Below are 18391 nucleotides of genomic sequence, written 5' to 3'. Positions count from 1 at the left end.
GCAAAACAGAGTTTAAATTATTTTTTATTTTAATTGCTGATTCGCTGAACCGGAATTCGTGAAAGTGCACTTTTGCGAAAGTAAGGTCGTACTTTGCTTGAAATAGTGGTATTTCGATCAAAGAAAGTAGAACCATATATATATATATATATATATATATATATATATATTAAAAAATGTAAAATGCATCTATATGCAAACATATACATGGGATGTATGTAAGGAAAAAAGGTAAAGGAAGGAGAATAAGTTATATTCATGGGCAGAGGTGCAAGAGTATTGTTATATCACATAATCAATCGGATGTACAACAGGAGGAAGAAAATCATGGCAAAAATTAGGAGATAGAGCACCCAACAGGACAAAAACACTCTCACTAAAATTTGAGGTAAGTTTGGCCTCCCACGCCAAGGACAACCAGAAAGCATTCTTTAATTATGTCTGCAACCTCAAAAGCAATACACAATTGTGTGCAGAGCTCATTGTAAATGGAGCCACCTATACTGAGCCAGAAGATATAGCAAACCTTCTGGCTGATTAATTCAGCTCCAACTTTACTCCTCTCTTCTCCTCATCCTTCTCTCAGGAAATATCAAATATAAGTCTCCCTACTATCACTAGGGAACAGGTCCTTAATGCTCATTCTATGACCAAGAACACTGCATCAGTGGGTCCAGACAATATCCCAGGATGCCTTCTAACTAGCATGAAACATGACCTATCAGGGCCTCTGGAATTACTATTTAACTGTAACCTCCAAACAGGCTTTGTGCCTCATGAATGGAGAAAGGAAACAGTCATCCTTCTGTGCAAAGACGGGCTATCTACAGACACTGGAAACTCCAGACCCATAAGTCTCACTAGTCTTATATGTAAAGCCATGAAAAGAATCATGATATAGATGATCAATAGGGATATAGTAAACCTCCACACACTGGACCCAACACAGTTTGGTTTCGTCAAGGTCAGATCATGCCTACTCAACCTGGTGGACTTCTTTGAGAAGGTCACCAAAGCAATGGATGAGGGCAAATCGTTCATACTACCTACCTTGACCTGGCCAAGGCATTTGACACAGTACTCCACTCAGGCATTGTTGACAAACTGAAGAGGTCAGGTACAAATCCATATGTCACCCAGTGGATAGCCAACTGGCTCACAGACAGGACCCAGGAAGTTAGAATTGGGGAGTCCACCTCTACAAAGAGGCAAGTCACAAGTGGAGTCCCTCAGGGATTGGTCCTTGGACCGCTGCTTTTTGGCATTTACTTCTCAGGAGTCAAGGTCAATCTCTGTGGTCTCTGGCTAACTAAATGTGCAGATGATTGCAAATTAGGAGCTTTCATTGAATCTCACACTGACACAAATGTTCTCCAGGAAATGCTGACACAGACAAACAACTGGTAACAGAGTCATGGGCTAAAACTAAATGCCAAGAAATGCATAATAGTATACTTTGGCAAGTCATCCTTCCCTGGTAAGTATCACATTGACAACACACCCCTTAGTGTTGACCCAGTAGTCAGATACTTAGGGACACAAATAGTAATGTAGCCTTTGATCATCATATGTCTACAGTGGTGAGGAAATAATTCTATGTTGCGCAACTTGTAAACAAAGGTATGGCATCTAAGTCCAAGGAAGTCATTGTTCCACTGTATTCAGCATTCATCAGACCTATCATTGAGTACAATGCCCCCTTTGGTATATACCTAACCAGGCATATCCGACAACTAGAACATCCACCGAGGTTCCTCACTAAAAGGAAATAGGGCATAAGTAATATGTCCTATGCAGACTGCCTCAAGGCCTATCCCTGTATTCTGTCTCCTACAGACTTTTGAGGGGAGATCTATGCCTGGAATACAGGGCATTGTCAACCCCCACTCTGATGGACTTCCTGCATATCCACAAAACAAACAGTACCAGAATTACCGTTCTAAAGACTTAAACCTTGCCTGTGATATAAGTAGGACCTGCTGTAGAGATAGGTATGTATTCCAGAAACTATCCCATCTATGGAACAGGCTCTCCAACCATGTCAAGCAGATTTTCTCCCTAATCCAATTCAAGTGCAACTTGGACAATTGAATGGGAAACTGAAAATTCATCCCTGGTTTGGCACCTATGTCTCTGATGCAAACAGGCAACCTGTAAATGTTTCATCTCCCAGGCCTATGCTTACACTTATCAAGGGTATCAAAGGTATCAAAACTTGTCAAAGATTTGTGATGGATGGCTAGGCTAGGCTAGGCTTAAAAAGACCCTTGTGGTCATTAGCCTAGTAAATACCTATGAACTTATGAAACTATATACATTTGAGATGTATCTGAAGTTGTTCTTTAAAGGATCCTGTGTTTTCTAAGGGTCTATATTAAATCATTGAATGCTTAGAAAAGCGAACGATGATTTATCGACCCCATGTAAGGGAAAGCTTACAAACTCGAATGCTTAGAATAGCGATTTTTTTCCAAGTGCCCCCCCCCCACTTAAATATACCAACTCCGAGATCGCACTATAGTGATGAAAACGACAAAGTAATGGACACGGCCAAGCAAATTCTTTCCCAGGGAAAGAATTTGCCTATATGCTACTTTGTCATTTTGCCTTTTTTGTCTTTTCAAGTTTGACCAAGACGCATTTCAAAGAATGCGTCTTTGGTCATCTAATAGGAACCCTTTTTTAACTGTCAAATATGTCAAATATCACTATTGCCCCATAGTGCCTTTTTTTAGGCAGAGTCCCCTACTAGACATTGCTTCAAAGAATATTCAGACTCATATTTGGCCAACATTAAGGTGGTATTACTCAATGCAGATTCAAAATAGAAACATGCCAGAATTTGAGGCTCTCCTGCAACTCAGTCACATTCATATGTATTTAGTTACTGAGGCACAGTTTCAATGCAATGCCAGCATTCCCTTACCAGGGTGTAGTGCTTGTCATGTCTTTAGAATCTTGGAAACTGTGCAGGAATATCTATATTTCTTAGAAACACCACTAATTCACATCACATTACCTAAAACCCTAACTTACAGCTTGTGGAAATCCAAATTACTCATAACAAAATTCAACTATTATTTCATTCCTAGCTACAGCTCCCCATTATTGTCACCCAATATCATAGAAATCGCCTTAGCACCACTAAAGTATTAAATATCAAACCAAATACCTTCTTACTAGAGGACTTCAATTATTCAAGCATTGATTAGAACTCATACACTTCTAAAAACAATTATGCTCAGTGTCTTCTATATTCTTCATTAAAACCAATGCTCTGTAGCAAATTGTAAAACTATCCATTAAAGATTCTAATATCCTCAACCTGGTTCTTACAAATCTGTCCCCTGCTTGTACCCCATGCTGAATCTCCTCATCCTTAGTTAAGTCTAACCACAAACCAGTCTTCTTCTCTCTCAGGCTAGTGGTACCACCTCCCCACCAAATTAGTTCATCTTTAAAGACTTCTCCAGGACAAACCTACTTCAGCTTGTAGAAGACCTATGGAAAATTCCCAGTAATACCTCTCAAATGAATACAACTGAGAGGATGGGTGCATTCACCTCTGACTTCTACCTCCAGCTGAACAGCTCAATAGAAAAGTCAGTACCCATCCACCCTCACTATTGTTGTAAATTCAAGAATAAACCTCCCTGGTGGAACTCCCATATTAATACACTGTACAATAAAAGGATGGAAAATAATGAAATGTCAAAAGAAATCCGCATCTCTCTACCTCAAGTCTACACTGAAATATGCTGATAAGGAACTTAAGAACACTATTAGAAAATGTAAAGCAGATCATTAACTTAAGGTTAGTAGAGATTCCAAAGGAAATGACAAATCTTGCTTCAGTTATGTAAGAAAACTAAGGAATAATGTCCAACACTACACTGAGCTCATCCATAATAATATCACCAATTCTGACCCCAAGGATATAACATATTAGCAGATAGATTTAGTGCTAATATTACCTCTCCTTTCTACATTGCTGCCCCACTATCCCTGATAATTTAGTTTCCCTGTGATCACATTGGAACAAGTGTTGGAATCCCTCTCAAAGGCTCAAAATAATTCTTCCATTGGACCAGACAACATACAAGGCTGCAGAATGCACTGTCTGAGCCTCTTCTGAAACTGTTCAGTCTCAGCCTATCTACAGAGTCTGTCATGCTGCCAAGAGAACAGCCACTGTAACTGCACTATACAAGAGTGCCCCTCCCTCTACAGACCCAGGTAATTACAGACCCATCCACCTCACCAGCCTTATATGCAAAGGCATGGAACATATCATAGCACAACTCATTTATGCAGACACAGTCATCTTAACTGATCTAGATCCCAATCAGTTGGGATTTGTGAAGGGCAGGTTCAGTCTCCTGAATCTAACAGCTTCTCTGAAAAGCTTACAGGGGCTGTAGAAAATGATCATTCTTTACACATTGCTTATCTTGACTTGGCCATACTGGTATTATTAAAAATTAATCAGGTTTAATGTGAACCCCTACAATGTCCACTGGGTTGCAGTTGGGTAGTCAACAGATTTCAAATAATGAAAGTTTCTGGTTTCCTGTCTCTATATAAATTTGTAACTAGTGGGGTGCTATAGGATTAGTTCTGGACCTTCTCCTGTTTGGCATTTATTATGCAGACATTCAAGCCAATTCCTCAGAAGTATTGTTGACCAAGTTTGCTGATGGCTGCAAACTGGGAACTATTATCCACTCATCCCGATACGAAATAGCACCAACAAGATCTGGAATGTGGACATCCATGCTGTATTGAAAATGGTCTCTTCCTAAATGAAAAAGTGCAGCATAGCAGCATTTGGAAGAAATGTTGTTTCCACCTCATATGTTACAAATGGTACTCCTCTTCAGACAGACAGAGTCTTAGAGACCTAGGTACTTATGTGGATTGCTTCCTCTCATTTGATCATCATGTTTCCACCACAGTCAGAAAATCCTTATATCTGGCCCAGTTAATTTCCAAGAGAATGTCTTCAAGAGCCAAAGAAGTTATCATACCACTGTACTCTTCTCTTATCAAACCCCTCATTAAATACAATTTCCCCTTTCATATGTATACAACCAAACATATCTCTTAACTGGAATGGCTGCAAAGAGTTCTAATCATGAAGATTAAAGGTCTTCAATCCTTCAACTACCCCACAGATTAGCATGACTCTCCTTATACTTGGTAGCCTGCAGGTTGCTGCAAGGTGACCAGTGTCTTGCTTTTCAAGGCATGAAAGACTCAGTCCTATTTGACTTCCCATTCCTTCACAAAACCACTAGCTCTACTAGCAATCATGCTAAGGAATTAAATCTGCACAACAGATAAACAAGTCTTACTGGACAGATAAGTTCCTAACTCAACATATTCCTAGCCTATGGAATACGGTAGCACTACAAGTTAAACAGATTACTACTTTAGCTACCTTTAAGGCTAGTCTTGATGACTGGATGGGTGGACACAAAGTTATACCATGGTTATCATATCCACTTGTGCTCCATTTAGGAGGAGAGCACTATTAAGTGCTTGGAAAGGGTGGCAAAAACTTTTAAGTTTGTCTGCTTAAAGGTGTATATGGCTAAGCATCGTATGGTCCCAAAATCTCTTGCCTAGTATGCACTTATGTTCTTATAATTAAATTACCAAATAAATTATATAAGCACCTACATGAAATTGTATCAGATTTTTATGGTACTGATGTTAATATATATGCTTCTAGTAATTCCCATATCAATATAAATCACATTATGATATTCCTGGATAATGTATTTCCAAACATTATTTCTTGAACTATGGCTGTCTTAGTCAGTGATGACTATTCTCTACAGAATATCTTAGATGCAATCACTTTTCTCAGTTTGGAAAAGCTCCAGGTCTAGATGAGGCCACTTTCTACAAAGAATTCAAATGCCAGCTTGCTTCCATATTGTTAATATTTATTTGCCTTTGTTTACAGGGAAAGTCCGACTGGGTAATCCACATTTTCATTGGAGACCCAGAGAGAAAAACTACATTTGCTTACATTGTATTATACTAAGTTTCAGTCAAACTTTGTAACTTGGTATAATGATTTCTGGTCTTATCAAAACTCATGGTATAGCAGACAAATGTCGAAATCTGTCTAAGACAATACCCATTCTAAAGCCCAGTTTGGATAATCTTCTTATAAGGAACTATTTTCCTAAGGCAGTAGATCATTTCATCAAATACTGCTTTTGTCAAAGTGTAAATTGTCAAATATTTTGGTTGATTCACTTTGTCAAAACACAACGTTGCTGTTTGTGTGAGATCACTGGACAGGTGGCTATAAGGAGTTTTCACTTTTTCACACTGTTGATTTTCTCAGAGTTGGTATATATAAGTACTGGGGGTGTAGAGTGTGCATCCTCTCCATGTGCTGGGTGCAGAAGGCTTGCTTTCTGCAAAAAAATGTTTTCCTCATTTTTTTTGGGGGGGGGGGGTTGATTGATTATACTGCTGATTAAAATTTCAACATCCGTTTATTCTGTTTATTAGATATTCAATATATGAAGATTTACTCATTTTCTACATTATATTTCTCCCTGCTGATCATTTAGCTTCTCCCTATCAGACTTGAGCCTATCCATTTCTTAGTGGTGAAGTCTCTAGATCCACTAGAGTGAGAACCATCCATAGGAGGATATCATTCAAGCAGACTTTGAGGAATTTGTGTTTTTACTGGCATCCCAGCAAAGACAACAATAATTCGGGTTTATAACCTCAGCCATGGTCAGGGGATGGGCTTCCTCATCATTGCAAGGACTCAGAATGCCATCCCCTTGGGTACATGCTTCTGTGCACTCATCAGTGATGGCCACTACCAGAATGTGGCTTGATCAGTCAAAAGGTCTTCCTAGGATACCTACTTCTAAACCACTACTTCTCTGAGGGACTGTGGCTATGTTCATCCTGCTCTACTCCACCCTTCTACATGGGAACAGCCATAGGCTCTTGCCAGCTAATTAAACTCAAGTAACGAAGGACAGTCAGAACTTGATGTCTGCATACCATGGCACTTTTTTTATAAGGAGCCACTGTCTCATCTTTCATAATAACTTAGATATCAAAATGTATGCAACCCATCCATCCATCCATCCACCCACAACCCCTTTTTCCCATTTTGCACATAGGGTAGGGGTGTCACTTCAGCAGTGACAATCATCTCGAGTCAAGGTTTACACTGCCAGGTGGCTAACCCTGCCAAGGTAGTTCATTTGTGCACTACTCACTTGCACACACACTCTAACCTGCTGCCAATTTAGAGTGTACAATCTACCTACTGCATGTCTTTGGAGTGTGGGTGGAAACTGCAGCACCCAGAGGAAACCAATGTGACCACAGGGAGGACATGCAGACTCTGCACAGAAGGCACCCCAGCTGTGAACTGAACCAGATAACTTCTTGCTGTGAGGCTACAATGCTAACAGCTGCACCACTGCAGCCACCTAAATAAATAAATAAATATCAAAATTCATGCAAACATTCTTGTTAACATGTTGTGAATTGCCACTAAGCAAGCCATCTGAATATTCCAAGGAGGGTTAATGGAGCACAGACAAACACAAGACAATAATATAATGTTGGATTTAATTCTATGTCATAATACTAATAAGACCCACCAACAAGCAATCTTTGAGCTTGATGCCAGTAAAGAATTTGATCATGCTCATTTTCCTTTTCCCTCTGCAGTGCTAGAAAAAAACGCTTTTTCCACAAATTGCATCTCTCTCTCTCTTTCTGTCTATATCTATATCTATATAGGTGAAGCCATAGTTGTCTTGGATAAAAATTGCTATATGACCAAGATGTCTTCTATGTTATCTGATGAAACTACTTATAAGAAAATCAATATGTTACAAGTTAATAAAATGATTCACTCAGTGAGAGAAATTCTTCTTGAATTGTTATACTGTAGAAGGATAAACCAAGATTTATATAATTCCTTCCAAGTAAAGACCCCGAAAATCCCTGTCATCAAGGGACTACCAAAAATACATAAAGACATCGTATCCTCGCCGCTATGTCCTATAGTAGCAGGTGAAGGTTGGGTCACAAAAACACTCTCTCTCTCTATGTATAGAATATCAACTCAAGAAATTTTTGCCTAAGGCAAGTTCAGTTTTGAAAGACACCAAGCACTTCTTATCCACTTTACATGACTTCATGACCTCTTCAGGGAATAGTGGCCCCATATTAATGGTAACCATGGATGTTCAGAGCTTATTTACTGTGATTCCCAATGGAAATGGCATAAAAGTGATAAAGGCTTTCTTAATTGAACAGAGCAATCTCAACAACAGTACCATTGAATTGCTTTGTGTCCTCTTGGGAATAGTGTTGGAGAACAATATTTTTTAATTTGATGGTCAGATATATTGGCAGAAATGGGAGGTAGTGATGGGCATGCCCTGTGCCAACACTTATGCAAATCTGGTGCTAGCTCATTGGAAGAACCACACTGTCTTCAACGATCCCTACAAACATCTTTTGTTATACTACAAAAGATTTGTTGATGGCATTTTTTGTTATGGGAAGGCACAATTGAATGGCTCATAGAATATGTTGCTTATTTGGAAGGATCAACTGAATTCCTGAGATTAATCACGTGTACTTCTTTTAGCAAGATCGACTTTCTAGCTACAACTACTGAAATGAATAGCAATGCAGAGATAAATACTTTGGTACACAACAAAGACTGTAGGAAGAATAATATACTCCATCGATCCAGTATGCGTTCCCTACATATATATGGGAATATTATTAAGGGACAAATGCTACATAATTTGAGAATGCATACCAGGGATAATGATTTTAAAGCATCTAAAGAAAAAAAAATAATTCATCAATTGAGAGCCAGAGGTTGCAAAAAGAAAGAAATTGATTTACAACAGCATGCAGCAGTTCAACTAAGGAACACCAGGGGCAAGCCTTATTATTCGGATCCGCCACCCAGAATTTGGAACCATCTCGAGTCAGCAATCATAGAAATGACATTAGGGTCATCCTAAGGTATTCAAGTGACATCCATCATGTTAGCAAAATCATCAAGAACAACTGGAAGATCCTAACTAGTGATGAATCTATGAAAAAGATTGTGGGAGAACATCCCCATTTCATGTACAGAAACAGTAAGAATTTAAAACAAATCCTGTGTGATAAACCACTCAAGAAGATGGAAATAAGAACTAACAGAAAGGGTACTCACCCATGTAGAACATGTGCGATGTGTAAATAAATCCATAAAGAACAGACAAACACCCTGTAACCAACAAGACCTATACCTTTCATGGTTATGCAGACTGCAAGAGCAAACATGTGGTGTAAATAGCATGCTGTACCATCTGCAATATGTTCTATCTAAGTAAAACTAATAGACTTTTTAAAGAATGCATATCTAAATATGTAAGTGATTTGAGGCTCAGGGATATGAAGAATCCACTTGTGACATGTATCAACCAATGATCATCATTTTTTTAATTTCATGGTTCTGCAAACAATAATGTGCAATATTAGAGGCGGTGATATAGCACTCATAACTGAATTGGCTGAAATGAAGTGGATTAGAGTGATGCAGACTGACAAACCACCAGGCCTGAACTCTAACATACCCTTGAAACCAGCGTTGAAGAAACAACGTATTAAATGAGAATCTTGTTATGTCTGTGAAAGTTCCCTATGTCTGTTACTGTAACTCTTAATGAGCTCCTTTTTCTACTACTTTGTGATTCAGTGGTTTATATAGGATATATACAGCTATCATACACATGTTGTAGACATATCTCTCCAAGGAATAATGATACATTTTCAGAGTATTTTATCTGTATGTATACTATAGAGATTGATCTCATCTGATCTCAGAACCTGAGCAGGGCTTTGTCTGGTCAGCAACTGGATGGGTAACCAGGTGTTGCAGGCATTGTGATTAATTTTCATAAAGCTGGGTACTCTATTTGCCATTCATCTTATTGGTCTATTTTTTTTTTTTATTTATACCATTTGATTAGTTGTTTATCCTTTAGTCCTTCATTGGCTGAGATTTTGATTTGAGTTATGACATTGGGTGATTCCCCATTGGTTTGGATACATATTTAAACAACTTGATTGGCTGCTTGTATACCATATTACAATCATTCAGACTATACTTAGTTCTTACACTTGTTTATTGCTTTTCATAATGCTGTCATCTTTTTGTCTCTTTAGTTGGTATTAGCCTGTGGATTAGTCAGTGGATATTTTTATACCTGTTACTCTCTATGAGTAATTTCTTCTACTACTTTGTGATTTAGTGGTCAACACAGGACACATACAGCTATCTTATATACATTGTGGGCATATTTCTCCAAGCTATAATGACTAATTTTCAGTTGAAGCATTTTAATTATATCCATAATACCACAGATATGCCCGATCCCATCTGATCTTGGAAGCTAAGCAGCGTTGGGCCTGATTAACAATTGGATGGGAGACTGCCTGGGAATACCATATGTTGTAGGTTTTGTGATCGATTTTCATAAACCTGACTTTGTTGTTTTTTGTTTGCCATGTATCCTAGTGGTCTATTTTTTCATTCAAATAAGTTGATTGGCTGTTATTCTCTAGTCATTCACTGGCTGAGATCTTGATTTGAGTTATGACATTGGCTGCTTACTCCATTGGTTTAGATACATATTTAAAGAATTTGATTGGCTACTCACTTCCCAGTCCTTTATTGGTTGAGATCTTGATTTGAGTTATGACATTAGTTGTCTGTTCCATTGGTTTATTTTCAGATTTACACAACTTGATTGGTTGCTTGCACTCTGTGCCATATTTATTCAGACCAGACCCATTTTTTTACCATTATTTATGGTTTATTGCAATGCTGTTGTTTTATTGGTTCTTTTGTCTGCTATTAGCCTGACAATTGCTCTGTGAATGCTCCTCAAACCAGTTATTTTTAACTATTTTAATGGTCTTTAATGGTTTTTTTTCCCTATCTGCTGTTTTGTGATTCAGAGGTTATTATAGGCAATATGCAGTTATTTATTTTACATATGTTTAAGATACATTTTTTAAATAACAATGATAAGTTTTAGTTAAAGAACTTCATCTGTAAGCATAATACTACAGGTTAATGATTATTTTTAATTGGTCAAGCATTCCATTCCAGAAATTTTATTGGTTAGATTTTTTATATGTTTTTATTAGTTGACAATTAAAATTGACAAACATGATTGGATATAATTTATATAAATATTTCCTGCTTGTTTATTGACTGTTGAATCTGAAGATGGGTGGAAGCCACCCAAAAGTGCTCATTCTCCTTTTATATTCTTCAATAAAATAATTTTATTATTTCAGCCGTGGTGACTTCACTGGAATACTTTGGAACTTGTATCTACTTTCTACAGTGCTGTTCTTTGGGTACCGTGAACTGCATTACTTTTACTGATATATATATATATATATATATATATATATATATATATATATAGATATAGATATATATATATATATATATATATATATATATATATATATATATGTGTGTGTGTGTGTGTGTGTGTGTGTGTGTGTGTGTGTGTGTGTGTGCGTATATGGGTCTAGGACATTTCACTGAATGCACATTTCACTGAAACTCAAATGACTGAACACAAATCACTGAAAGCACAATTCACTGAAAACTCAATTCACTAAAACACATTTCACTGAAAGTTATATATGGCCTTTTCCCCACAGTAGTGCGACCCTGGAGTTAGTATATATAGTAAGGGGGGGCATGGGGGCACCACCCCCCACATTGGGGGGGGTGGGGTCATAGCCCCCCATATATTTTAAGTATATATTATGTTCGGAAAAGAGTAATATATTGGAATTGCAAGTATCCATGTATTTAGTTCAAAATATTTATTTATTTTATTTATTTATTTATTTAAATTTCTTGACCGGGAGCATCATATTTAAAATACATGGGAAGCTACGCCCCCACAACCACCAATGTGGGGGGTGATTCCCCCCTTACTATATGTACTAACTCCAGGGTCACACTAGTATGGAAAAGGCCATATATAACTTTCAGTGAAATATGTTTCAGTGAATTGAGTTTTCAGTGAATTGAGCTTTAAGTGAAAATTGCACACTAATTTGACTTTCAGTGAAATGTGCATTTAGTAAAACGTAAAAAACTTTGTAAAGTCCAAAAACAACAGACCACAATCACAAAAATCCTTGGTTGTAGGGAAATGGAGTAAAACGAAAAAATTAAAGCAACTTAATACTGCTTATAAATGCTTTATTACCAAACAAAATAAATGTAAAATCAAGAACTTTCGTCTCCAAATATTAGAGACTTTATCAAGATAGAGCATGCCCAATTAAATAAATTGAATATTTATTAATATATTATTTTATAAACATATAGTATATTTTGTTTTATACATTTATTAATATATTATTATAATTGATTTATTTATAAATGTATAAAACATTTATACATTTTATATACATTTTATATGTTTTATTATATTACATTTTATACACCATGCAATAATAAGGTTTTGAATGCATGGTATGTTATTATATGGACATGATTTTAAAACTGAAGAAATAAGCATTGTTCATGAATTATTCATGAGTCTTGATTGTGATTGGTTCACTAATTAACATTTGTATTATATATACAGTAATTTATTGGGCATGCTCTATCTTGATAAAGTCTCTAATATTTGGAGACAAAAGCGCTTGATTTTACATTTATTTTGTTTGGTAATAAAGTATTTATAAGCAGTATTAAGTTTCTTTAATTTTTTTGTTTTACTCCATTTCCCTACAACCGAGGCTTTTTGTGATTGTATTCAGTGAAATGTCCTAGACCCATATATATATATATATATATATATATATATATATATATATATATATGAACAAACGTACCCAAATTGAAGGAGCTGAGTTGACCAAAGTCCGTATAAATTCCCAACAAGTGACTCGTTTGCTGTTGTATAGAAAACCACAATTAGGTATAAAGTATTAAATCCAACACACGCTTTACTTATACAAAATGTCTCTCTTTGACTGTCGTTCTACATGAGCCAAACAGTTTCCAAACAGTTTCCAAAACCAAACGCTGTTCAGTGTAAATAGTTCACTCTAGCAGCCTTTTAAACTGAGTCAAGCAATTCCACAGAACCAAGTGCTAATTCGCATCAGTGAATAGTTCCAACGCATCAAGTAATATAAAATGAAAATTTATTGCACAATTAAAATGAGCGCTTTCACGGTGAATAGCACCGCTTCATCAGATACATTAAAATAAGTTAAAACCAACCTTTTATCCAGTCTACAAGTCTCAGAAAGCCTCTCCATTCGTCAGTTCAAGTAACCATACATCCATAATACTACGATGCTATCAAGCATCGCAAGAAATGGGAAGTCCACTAACTATGACGTCATACTAGATGCGTCAATATACCAGTGCATCGCTACGGCAACCATATAAACCGATGAACTTAGTTCGAAATTTCTCTATATTATTGGTGCAGGGTTACTGCAGAACCATTGTAATAGTATTTGTCCATCAAAGAATAATTCATCCACATATTTAAACCACATCTTACATTGAAAATTGAAATAAAAATACACTTGATAAAATCATATACTTCAGTTTCTCATATGAGATCTGAAATAAAATCTAATCGTCATACATCAATTCAGTGAAAAAGCTTACGGCTAACATCAGTCGTATTTGATCATAATGACTGTGCGGAGCATGTAATTATAGTCAACCCATCGCTAGAACGACCATAAACTAACAAGTGAGACGTGAACAGACACAATCTATCATGCGTCTACAAAGACACAAGAAACATCATGTGAGGTGCATCACCAGATAATAAAGTGTGCATCCATATAGAAAGATGAAATGGACTTAAGCATGTATTGACAAACGCCTTATATTGTTGGTGCCAGTGCTCCCAATGAACTGGGTAGACATATTAAATTACATGACTCTAGAGAAAGGAGTGGTGCAGTATAGAGGTTAGACTGTGGGAGCAAAAATTGAAAAATCCAGTCACAACCTATGAGTAGAAAAGAGGCGATGTTTGGCTGTGTGGGCACTAATAGGTGAACGAATAACTGCTGGAAATCCAGAGGAAATTGCATCCACTATAGCTATCCAATAGAACTACATGGAATGATACATACATGGGGTAGGACAAAAAATGAAGTTGACAAATGATCGATGGTAGTGGAATCAGAGTCTTCTACCCTTTAAATGTGGTTTGATCATTTGTCAACTTCATTTTTTGTCCTACCCCATGTATGTATCACATCATTATTCATGGGGTATTTTTCATGCATACAGTCATTTGGATGTGATTTCATTACCCACCCGTAATGTGCGCTTCTTTTTACTCATAGGTTGTGATTGGATTTTTTAATTTTTGCTCCTACAGTCTAACCTCTATACTGCACCACTCTTTCTCTAGAGTCATGCAATTTAATATATCTACCCAGTTCATTGGGAGCCCTGGCACCAACAATATAAGGCGTTTGTCAATACATGCTTAGGTCCATCTCATTTTTCTATATGGATGCACACTCTATGATTTGGTGATGCATCTCACATGATGTGTTTTGTGTTCTTGCAGATGCATGATAGATTGTGTCTGTCTACGTGTCTCGACCCTTGTTAGTTTATGGTCGTTCTAGCGATGGGTTGACTATAATTACATGCTCCGCACAGTCATTATGATCAAATACGACTGATGTTAGCCGTGTAAGCTTTTTTCACTGAATTGATGTATGACGATTAGATTTTATTTCAGATCTCATATGAGAAACTGAAGTATATGATTTTATCAAGTGTATTTTTATTTCAATTTTCAATGTAAGATGTGGTTTAAATATGTGGATGAATTATTCTTTGATGGACAAATACTATTACAATGGTTCTGCAGTAACCCTGCACCAATAATATAGAGAAATTTCGAACTAAGTTCATCGGTTTATATGGTTGCCGTAGCGATGCACTGGTATATTGACGCATCTAGTATGACGTCATAGTTAGTGGACTTCCAGTTTCTTGCGATGCTTGATAGCATCGTAGTATTATGGATGTATGGTTACTTGAACTGACGAATGGAGAGGCTTTCTGAGACTTGTAGACTGGATAAAAGGTTGGTTTTAACTTATTTTAATGTATCTGATGAAGCGGTGCTATTCACCGTGAAAGCGCTCATTTTAATTGTGCAATAAATTTTCGTTTTACATTACTTGATGCGTTGGAACTATTCACTGATGCTAATTAGCACTTGGCTCTGTGGAATTGCTTGACCCAGTTTAAAAGGCTGCTAGAGTGAACGATTTACACTGAATAGTGTTTGGTTTTGGGAAACTGTTTGGAAACTGTTTGGCTCATGTAGAACGACAGTCAAAGAGAGACATTTTGTATAAGTAAAGCGTGCGTTGGATTTAATACTTTATACTTAACTGTGGTTTTCTATATAACAGCAAACGAGTCACTTGTTGGGAATTTATACGGACTTTGGTCAACTCAGCTCCTTCAATTTGGGTACGTTTGTTCATACATTTTCTTCACCGCTTTGGCTTTTTTGTACATATGTATATATATATATATATATATATATATATATATATATATATATATATATATGTATATATATATATATATATATATATATGGGTCTACTTTACAACACCGAAAAGCCAAAACACCGACGACGAGAACACCAAGACAGGAAGATCGACAGTTCAAAAGCACGAAACTTCACATGCCTGACAAACCACAATCCCGGCAATCAGCAAAACAAAACAAATACCTTTTCCGAAAAACACTAAACCTTACATGCACAACTATCAATGCACTAACCTTAACCCAAATCCTAACCCTAAGGTCCATCACTATCGCACACTCACCTAACCCGCGCCCTAACCTTAACTCACTTAACCCACCCCTAACCCTAAAATCTGTCACTATCGCACACTTACCTTAACATGTCGGTGTTCTCAGCGTCGGGCTATTAAACTGTCGGTCATCTCAGTTGTCGATCTTTTGGTCTCGGTGTTCTCATCGTTGGTGTTTTGGAGTGTCAGTGTTTTAAAGTAGACCTCTATATATATATATATATATATATGTATATATATATATATACACACACACACACACACACACACACACACACACACATACATATATATATATATATATATATATATATACACACACACACACACACACACACACACATATATATATATATATATATATATATATATATATATATATATATATATACAGTGGATATAAAAAGTGTACACACCCCTGTTAAAATGTCAGGTTTCTGTGATATAAACAATGAGACCATAATAAATCATTTCAAAACTTTTCCCACATTTAATGTGACCTATGACCTGTAGAATTCATTTCAAAAACAAACAAATCTGTTGGGGAAAAATATAAAAAAATATAAAATGTACAATGATCTGGTTGCATAAGTGTGCACACCCTTAAACTAATACTTTGTTGAACCACCTTGTGATTTAATTACAGCATTCTGTCTTCTTGGGTACACACCTGCCATCAATTAAAGAGACTCTGATTAACCCCAAATAAAGTTCAGCTGTCCTAGTAGGATTTTCCTGACATTTACTCAGTTGCCTGCTACAGCAAATGCCATGGTTCACAGAGAGCTTACAAAGCATCAAAGGGATCTCATTGTTGGAAGGTATCAGTCAGGAGAAGGGTACAAAAACATTTCCACAACATTGGATATACCATGGAACACAGTGAAGTCAGTCATGAAAAAGTGGAGAAAATATGAGGCAACAGTGATGTTGCAAAGAACTGGACGTCCCTCCAAAATTGATGAAAAGACAAGACGAAAACTGGTCAGGGAGGCTGCCAAGAGACCTACAGAAACATTGAAGGAGCTGCAGGAATTTCTGGCAAGTACTGGCTATGTACTACATTGACAACAATCTTCTGTATTCTTCATTTGTCTGGGCTATGGTGTAGGGTTGCAAGATGGAAACCTTTTCTTACACAGAAAAACATCCAGGCCCAGCTAAAATTAATACATCAAGTCCCCCAAAAGCATGTGGGAAAATGTGTTATGGTCTGATGAGACCAAGGTTGAACTTTCTGGCCACAATTCCAAAAGGTACGTTTGGTGCAAAAGCAATGCTTCACATCACCAAAAGAACACCATCTCCATGGTGAAGCATGCTGGTGGCAGTATCATGCTTTGGAGTTGCTTTTCTGCAGCTGGAACTGGGGCTTTAGTCAAGGTGGGGGGAATTATGAACAGTTCCAAATACCAGTCACTTTTGGCCCAAAACCTTCAGACATCTGCTAGAAAGTTGATGATGAAGAGAATTTCACCTTTCAACATGACAATGACCCCAAGCATACATCCAAATCAACAAAACAATGGTTTCACCAGAAGAAAATTGAAGTTTTAGAATGGCCCAGCCAGAGCCCAGACCTAAATCCAATAGCAAATCTGTGAGGTGACCTGAAGAGGGCTGTGCACAAGAGATGCCCTCACAAGCTGACAAATTTGGAGTGCTTGTGCAAGGAAGAGTGGGCAAACATTGTCAAGTCAAGATGTGCCATGCTGATAGACTCCTACCCAATAAGACTGAATGCTGTAATTAAATCAAAAGGTGCTTCAACAAAGTATTAGTTCAAGGGCGTGTACACTTAAGCAACCAGCTTATTGTACATTTTTTATTTTTTATATTTTTCCCCTAACAGATTTGTTTGTTTTTCAATTGAATTGGACAGGTTATAAGCCACACTGAAGGTAGGAATATTTTTGAAATGATTTATTGTTGTTTCATTTTTTTATATCACAAAAAACAGGCATTTTAACAGGGGTGTGTAAACCTTTTATAACCACTGTTTACATATATATATATATATATATATATATATATATATATATATATATATATATATATATATATATCTGTGTATATATATGTGTATATATATGTATATCTATATATATATATATATATATTTTTTGTGTGTGTGTGTGTGTGTGTGTGTGTGTATATATACATATATATATATATATATATGTGTGTGTGTATATATATATTTGTATTTCTATAATAAAATAACTTCATAATAAGCTCATTATTAAGACCATTTTGTTGTAGAGTTTTGTGTAATTCTATGGACCAAGCTTGTTTTTTCTTCAGAAGGCTAGAGACATCAATAAAGAGATCTGAGTTAAGGCAAAATTGCATAATAAAGAACTGTATCATTTCTGGATACTAATTATATGTCTTTTGAAAATGATCACCACTGGACTAGAATGAAAAGCATTTTTAATACATCTCATAT

The 18391-nt window shown here is 36.6% G+C and overlaps 1 protein-coding gene across 1 annotated transcript in view; it reads right to left on the bottom strand.

Moving 5' to 3' along the window:
- LOC122811453 (major histocompatibility complex class I-related gene protein-like) overlaps nucleotides 1-18391 on the bottom strand; it is a 522120-nt gene that overhangs the window by 286369 nt on the left and 217360 nt on the right. The window lies entirely within an intron of this gene.

The sequence above is a fragment of the Protopterus annectens genome, chromosome 9.part0 (assembly GCF_019279795.1).
Source record: "Protopterus annectens isolate FY-2018-M chromosome 9.part0, PAN1.0, whole genome shotgun sequence".
Taxonomy (NCBI): Eukaryota; Metazoa; Chordata; order Ceratodontiformes; family Protopteridae; genus Protopterus; species Protopterus annectens.
This window is presented reverse-complemented; position numbering and strand designations above follow the sequence as displayed.